At 37.6% G+C, this 8,151-nt stretch overlaps 1 non-coding gene across 1 annotated transcript; it reads left to right on the top strand.

The window, feature by feature from the left end:
- The first annotated feature begins 3,439 nt into the window (after positions 1-3,439).
- On the top strand, positions 3,440-3,576 carry LOC112131725 (U4 spliceosomal RNA). The gene has a single exon (XR_002913694.1). It is a non-coding gene; the product is annotated as a U4 spliceosomal RNA (small nuclear RNA).
- The last annotated feature ends 4,575 nt before the right edge of the window (positions 3,577-8,151 follow it).

Here is an 8,151-nt window from a genome sequence, read left to right as displayed (position 1 = left end):
GTTAGTTTTCCTTCTAACAGACAGGACCCTCAGCTGCAGGTCTGTTGGAGTTTGCTAGAGGTCCACTCCAGACCCTGTTTGCCTGGGTATCAGCAGCGGTGTCTGCAGAACAGTGGATTTTCGTGATCTGCGTATGCTGCTGTCTGATCGTTCCTCTGGAAGTTTTGTCTCAGAGGAGTACCCAGCTGTGTGAGGGTCAGTCTGCCCATACTGGGGGGTGCCTCCCAGTTAGGCAGCTCCAGGGTGAGGGGTCAGGGACCCACTTGAGGAGGCAGTCTGCCCGTTTTCAGATCTCCAGCTGTGTGCTGGGAGAACCACTGCTCTCCTCAAAGCTGTCAGACAGGGACATTTAAGTCTGCAGAGGTTATTGCTTTTTGTTTGTCTGTGCCCTGCCCCCAGAGGTGGAGCCTACAAAGGCAGGCAGGCCTCCTTGAGCTGTGGTGGGCTCCACCCAGTTCAAGCTTCCGGGCTGCTTTGTTTACCTAAGCGAGCCTGGGCAATGGCGGGCACCCCTCCCCCAGCCTCGCTGCTGCCTTGCAGTTTGATCTCAGGCTGCTGTGCTAGCAATCAGCGAGACTCCATGGGTGTAGGACCCTCTGAGTCAGGTGAGGGATATAATCTCCTGGTGCCCCGTTTCCTAAGCCCATTGGAAAAGCGCAGTATTCGGGTAGTAGTGGCCCGATTTTCCAGGTGCCGTCTGTCACCCCTTTCCTTGACCAGGAAACGGAACTCCCTGACCCCTTGCACTTCCCGAGTGAGGCAATGCCTCACCCTGCTTTGGCTTGTGCACGGTGCGCTGCACCCACTGTCCTGCGCCCACTGTCTGGCACTCCCTAGTGAGATGAACCCGGTACCTCAGATGGAAATGCAGAAATCACCTGTCTTCTGCGTCGCTCACGCTGGGAGCTGTAGACCGGAGCTGTTCCTATTCGGCCATCTTTCGAATATATTCAGTTCTTAAAGGGGTTTTATAGAACTTTAAATGACATGAGAAAAACACTTACTGTTTTCTCTTTTTCTCATTACAAGGAAAAGAGTTCCACTCAAGTTATCTCAAGTAAGGGGAATTTTTTCATAAGGATACACGTGAAGTAAAACTAGCAAGGATTTAAAAAGCCATCAGGAATTGGGAGAGAAGCTGCTAATCTGTCCACTCTGCATCTCTTTTTCTCCCAAAGCCATCCCATTAATTCTCTTTCTGCCAATAGGAAGGCTAACACACATGCTCACATGTTTCCAGATATGGCTGTTTATCATTGCCTTTCAGCTTGGGTTAAGAGTAGTTTCCCTCTGAAAGTCCTGTGGGGAGCTAGGAACATTGATGGTGATGTTAAATAAAGCAGGAATCAAAACTACATTTATGGTATCACCATTCACTGACTCACTCAACACGTATGCATTGAACACTCACCATAAGGTGGCAACATTGGCATGCATAGTTCTTGCTCTCACAGCTCTTCTAGCTTAGAGAATAAAGGCAATTCAAATCCATGTTCGTGGTGCTACAGTACACATGTGTGCATGATAGGAGAGCATCCTGAAAGAGATCCCAACTCAAACTTGGAGAAACATCAGAAAAGCATGTCCAGTTAATTTTTCTCCAGAAAGTACTTTAGTGCGGCTATTTGAAGTTGTGTGTTTTTAAGGGGTTATAACTTAATGTGTTAGGGGATATGAAGAACTTTATAAGCCAGAGTAAAAACTGTTAGTCTTATGAGTGGCAATGGAGAACTATGATAAGTTTGGGCAGGGGAGAGAGGTGATCAAATTTGTAAGTTACAAAAATCCATAAATTCCCTGTAAATAATGTATTGGCTGATGGGCAGCCTGGGGTCAGATGGCCCAGTGAGAGACTTTATTAATAACAGCAGCAAAGTTGAAGGAGCCCATACTAGAGCCAGTACAAGCGGAGGGGGAGCAAACTACATGAACTTGAAAGATGTATAGAATCAACTGAACTTGGAGAATGATAATTTGTGTGGGATGAGTGAGGGAAAGGAGTCAAGGATAAAGCCCAGTTTTATAGCTTAGTGTAATTAACTGAGATTGAAAACAGAGAAGTAAGTGAGGGAAAGATAATGAGTTCAATTTTAAATACATTGAGTTTGTAGTGAGAATGAGATATCTAGGGGTGATGCCCAGGAGGAAATTCGATCTATGCATCTGAAATGCAGAAAGGGGTCAGAGCTGCTGGAAACAGAGTTTGATATGTCATATGCATATGGGCCATACTTCAAATAATGAATATGCATAAGAGAGTCTGAGAATTAAATTATAATTTTTAATTATGGTCTTTATAATTAAAAAATAAGAAAAAAAAAGAGCCGAGGGCAAGGCACAAACATACCTAAAGGACACAAAAAGAAAGAAAGAGAAACTCATGCAGGAAGGAGATGGAAATAGCCTTCAAAGAAGGAGGGAAATAATCCAGTGTACAGCATTGTCACAGAAGTCAAGAAGAGAGAGCATCAGGAAACAAGAATGACTTGGTGATAAGAAATCAATTTATAAAATATATACTAATAAGTCAAAGGAGAAAAATGATATAATCATATCAACAGGTGAGAAAAAGTCACTGGTAGAATCTAATGAATATTTTAATGGCGAGTACTCCTTTAACATAATCATACATATGTATATATGCATGTGTATTTATATGTGTGTATATATGCAGGTGTTGTGTGTTTTGGGAGTCTCTAAGACCACTCTAGTTTTGATAATTTACTAGGAGAACTCACAGGACTCGGCATATAGTTGTATATTCTCACAGCTGTGATTTATTATGGTGAAAGGATATAAAATGAAACTAGCAAAGGAAAAAAGGGCACGGGGTGAAATCCAGGGTCCTCTCCCAGTGGAGTCAGACAGGATGAGCTAAATTCCTCCAGCAATGAGTTATAACAACACAAGTGAAATGTCTACCAGAGATGTTCATTAGAAGCTCAAGGCCCCAGTTTTTTATTGGGAGCTGGTCACACAGACACTGTCTGCCTAGCATTTTCTAAAACCTCAGAAGGAAAGATGTTCAGCATAAACCATATTGTTTGCACAGTTTAGGCATATAAAGTATTCTTAACAGGAAATGGTAGGAATCCTACCATGATCCAGATGCCACCCAAGGGCCAACCTTGCAAGCAAGTCTTTCTACAGATGGCAGTCTCAGGTTTGCCATGTTAACTCTTCTCTCTCTCTCTCGCTATGTGTGTGTGTGTGTGTGTGTTTGTGTGTGTGAGAGACAGAGAGTATGATGGTTGCATACACGTTAGAAAATCAGGAGAGATGCCTGCTCTTTCCATTATTACTGAATATTGTTCTGAAAGTATTAAACAATATAATTAAATAAGAAGGAAGAAATCAGATGGAATAAATATTGTAAAGTAGGTAATGTTACTTAAGAATAATACAATTTTATATTTGAAAATTATAGAAAATCAGTTCTAGCTTTGCACAGTGGTAGTATCACAGCCACTGAGGTCTGAGATGCAATTATTGCTCATTGAAAACCTTTCCCAAAACCCTGTCATGATGACTTGCAATATAGTTGACATTGGTAATTTTTGACAGTCTCTAAGGAGACTGATTGTTTAAAAAAGAAGAAAATCAGTTCTAGAAAGTATCAAGATAATAAAATGATTTGGAAATTTTAAAAATATACCAGAAAAATTAGAATATGTAATAAAAATCAGAAAAGATAAATGATTTAAGAATGCACTTTGAGGAAAGAGCAGGAAGTCAATTCAGTGTGTGTGAATAGGTCCAGACCATATCAGGAAGAAGTGAGAAACCAGTACAACTATAGCTGAGAGTAAGGTAATAGAGAATGAATAATGAGGCTGGAGAGTGAAAATCGGGGCATAACATGCAGGGCTTTGTAAGCCAAGATTGGGATTTAAAAAATTCCATTCTTAAAGCAATAAAAAAATTTCTGAAGAGTTTAAAAAGTTTTAAAATACAATAACATTTGCACTCTGAAAGCATCATTCTAGCTGCAAATATGGAAATAGTTTTGAGGTGAGCCAGATACATACGCTTTGGATGGAGATTTACAAGAGTAGTATCTACTATAGAATGAAATCCAGACAGTAGATTCTAATAGTTTAGGGTGATGGCAGTAAAGATGAAAGAAAACTAGAATAATTTAGTGATATTTAGAAAATACTACTGGTAGCACTCTATAATTAATGGGACTTGAGGATAAGAGTGAGTGAGGAGCTTCAATGACTTCCAGATTTCCGGATTACACAACTGTACAGATGAGAGCATCATTTTGTGAGACAAAAAACACTGAGGACATAACTCAAATAGACTAAATTCATAACTTGAATCCTTTTTTCTTAAAACTATTATTTTAACATGTGTTTCAATAGCTATTTTGAAACTCAGAAAACTGAGGAATGATTTTTAAAATTCTTTTATTCTCTGAAGACATGGGCTCACATCATTTGAAGGGGGATGGCCAAAGGGCAATAAAAAAAATTACCATGAGTTAGAAGAACATTTTTAAGTGTACCAAAATAGTATTATGTCAAATATAAAGTTTTTATCTAATGAAATTATAAGCAGAAACCTAATTGTGCCCTCCTCTGGAGTAGTACACTGGGAAAGCAGATTTGAGTTTCTCTTAAGTATCGTGTAAATGTTTTACATGAATTTGTATTTCTGATTAAAAAAATTAAAAAGTCATCTTGGAAAAAATAAAGTTGTTTGTTTTACTTAAAGTAAAAAACTGAAAGGAGTAGGAAATGTCAAACAGTAATCAAATGCAGAGTTCAAGCAAGGTACAGGCTAGAAAGTGTCCACCACATTTAGGAGAAGGGGGGTAATTGGTGACCCTGCGGAGCTAAGATTCAGGGGTCTGAAGAGCATCCAGACAGCAACAGCTTGTGAAGTGACACAAGATGAAGTGGAAACTTAAATACTTTGACAAATTGGCTAGCAAGTGGAATAGGAACTAGATGGTAGCCAAAGAAGAAAACAAAGTCTGGAAATACGCTGTTATTGTTTAATTTTAATAAAAGATGTATACATGTTTAATTGCTAATGAAGAAGTTTCGAGAGATTAGAAATTAAAATTTAAAAAATATTAAGTAACTTTAAAATAATGTAATGAAATATACCAAGAGAAAATATATTTTTTATGCTTGGATTTGGGAATCTGGAACAATTTTAAAACTTTTATTAGAATTATACGAATTTTAAAAATTTACTCTAGTAAAAAAAAGATTTTATATTGAGAAAAATAAGGACAGTCAGCCTCATTTTACAAAAGAAAAAAAAAGAATGCTGGTCTCCAGGATTCTATCCTCTGCATACGAGCTGAGGGGCCAGAATCTAAGTAATTTGTATAATGCTCTGTCCTGACTGCTCCTTTCCACCCAGGAGCAAGATCACTGTAAAAATTTCATTCTACATGATGCTAGAGGGCTAAAAGTTTACAAAATAATGTTTAAATGGAAAATAAATGTTAAAAAATTATAATGAAGATTTCCATGTCATCCTATCTAAAGGTAGTAGATACATTTCACCCTATACCTCTCACCTAATAACACCTAAAAACCCGGGAAAAAATATGTAAAACAAACATAAGAAAATTCTGAAATGTGAAGAAAAGAAGGCATCCTTCTTATAGATGTTATACTCAAGGAACAAACTGGCAGGATGTTTTCTGCCTCCTAAATATCCTAGCCTGGACAATGGAAAATTTCACAAGCTAGAAAGAATGGTAAGTGTACACCCCCAAAAACCAAAACAAAACAAAAACCAAGCAACAAAACAAAACAAAATAAGCCTATTTTCTTTAGCCAAAGGACCTGGAAGGGAGTGCCTATGCAGGGCATAACCTCTTGGGTGACACCAGAAACACTCCAGAGAAAAAAAATGTGCCCTCCCCCACCCTGTCATTTGCAGCAGCTGACACCAGGACTGTCAGCAGACATTACCACCACAACCCAGTAGCAACTACATGGTGCTCCCTCTTGGATGGTAGGTGTCTGTGGAGGCTTTGTGTGTGAGAGGGGCCTGACTGCCATGCCAGCCTGGTATTAAAGAGTAACACGATCTAAATACAATAAAAAGTAACTTGTCATGCCAAGAACCAGAACAATGTCAAGTTTAATGAGAAAAACCAATCAACAGACACAACATCAACACAGCGCAGATACTGGAATGATCTGACCAGATTTTAAAGCATCTATAATTTTTTAAAAATACCTCAAAAAGCAACTATGAACCCTCTTGAAATAAAAAAAAAAACACAAACATTCTCAGAAAAAAAAAACACACATATAAAAAAGAACCAAATGGAAATTTAAGAACAGAAAATACAAACAACAACAACAAAAATTCCTGCTTTCAGTATGGGTGGAATAGCTGATACTGACCAATACTCCCATAATGAACCATTAGAAAATTTAGACTAAGCACAAAAACATCTATTGGAAGGAATGAATGAGAGACCAGAGGAGACAGGACATGAGACACAGAACTTCAGAGCGAGAAGAAACTCATTTAGGTGAACATTATACTCTGTAGCACTTTTTCACTTGAGACATTTGCTATTTTTTAAGCAGAAGGAAAAAAAAAGAAAAGAAAAGCAGAAAGAGCTTGCTAACAGAAACCTGAGATGAGATTTTGGGGAGGCTGGGAAGGCAGAACTTGGAGTTCAGGGATATCCATGCAGGTTGGACTTGAAGAAAAATTAATCCAGAGAGAAACAAAACACAGTTGGGGAGCCCAATACCTTGACTCGTGTTTCCCTTGAAGGAATGTGCTATCTGTTGTGCAGCATAGAAGCTTGAGGAAGAGATGCCAAGTACAAAACAGTGTCTAGTTCTCTGGAAAGATGAGCAGAGATCTTGGAAAAATAATAAAGACAGGAAAAAAAAATAGAGTCCAGAGCTCTCTAAGGAGAAGGGGCACTGATCAACATCTAAGATTTATAGGCAAATGCTGGAAAAAACAGTATCATAGGAGTGAAAATAAGTTGGAGACAGAGTGGATCTCACAAAACTGAATTAATTCCAGTCCAGCTTCCTGTACTTTAACTGCCTGTGAGAAAGCAAAATAAATTCTCTCTGGAAGAGTAAAGCAGCAGCCAATGCCTCCAAATATCTCTAATATTTTTTATTATTCAATCTTCTATAACACATAGGAATGTCAAGAAATAAGACAGGATTAGCAAACCCAAGAGAAAAAAAGTCAGTAAAAATATGTGGCGATCTATTTTTCACCAATATTAGGTGATCAAGATACTGAAGTTGTCAGAGGGGACTTTAAAATAACTAATTAAATGCTCAGGAAAATAAATGAAAAGATGGAAAATTTCACCACAACATTGGACTCTACTAAAAAGTCAAATCAAATCTACAAAAAAATTATTAAAATGTAATCAAATGCAAAGGGCAACGCTAATTTTTAGAAACAAAATTACAGATTTATTGCAGTAGAAGAAAAGGATAGCAAACTGCAAGACCAGTCAATAGAAAATGTCCAGATTAAACCAAACTAAAAAATATTTTAAAAACTTTAAAAACCAACTTGAGAAAAATGTGAGACATAGTGAAAAGTCCTAGTATATGTGCAACTGTAGTCCCAGTACAGGCGATAGAGAATTATGACAGAAGTAATACATAAAATGACCAAACATTTTCCAAAATGATGAAAGACATCACGCTACAGATTCAGAAATCTACAAATCTGTAGAAGAATAAATTTAAACTAAAAGAAAATCACACAGAGGTGCCTCATAGTTGAACTTCTGAAAGTCAAAAACAAAACAAAACAATAGCATTTAAAGCAGTCAAAGGAAAATGGCATATTACCTTCAAATGAACAATGACGCTGCTAAAAACCAACTTCTCAGAAGAAATTATATAAAACAAAAGAAAATTATATTATTAAAGAGATTAAAGAAAATAACTTTGAAATTCTATATCATTAAAAAGGTTTTTTTTTCAATTTGTATAATTTTATGGGCTACAAGTGTCATTTTGTTACATGGATAGGTTGTGTAGTTAGTGGTGAACTCAAAGCTTTTAGGATATCCATCGCTTGAATAATGTACAGTGTACCAACTAAGTAGTTTCTCATCATACAACCTCCTCCCATACCTTGCAACCTTGGAAGTATCCATTGTCTAACATTCCACACTCT

Source organism: Pongo abelii, chromosome 5 (genome assembly GCF_028885655.2).
Source record: "Pongo abelii isolate AG06213 chromosome 5, NHGRI_mPonAbe1-v2.0_pri, whole genome shotgun sequence".
NCBI classification, from domain to species: domain Eukaryota; kingdom Metazoa; phylum Chordata; class Mammalia; order Primates; family Hominidae; genus Pongo; species Pongo abelii.
This window is presented reverse-complemented; position numbering and strand designations above follow the sequence as displayed.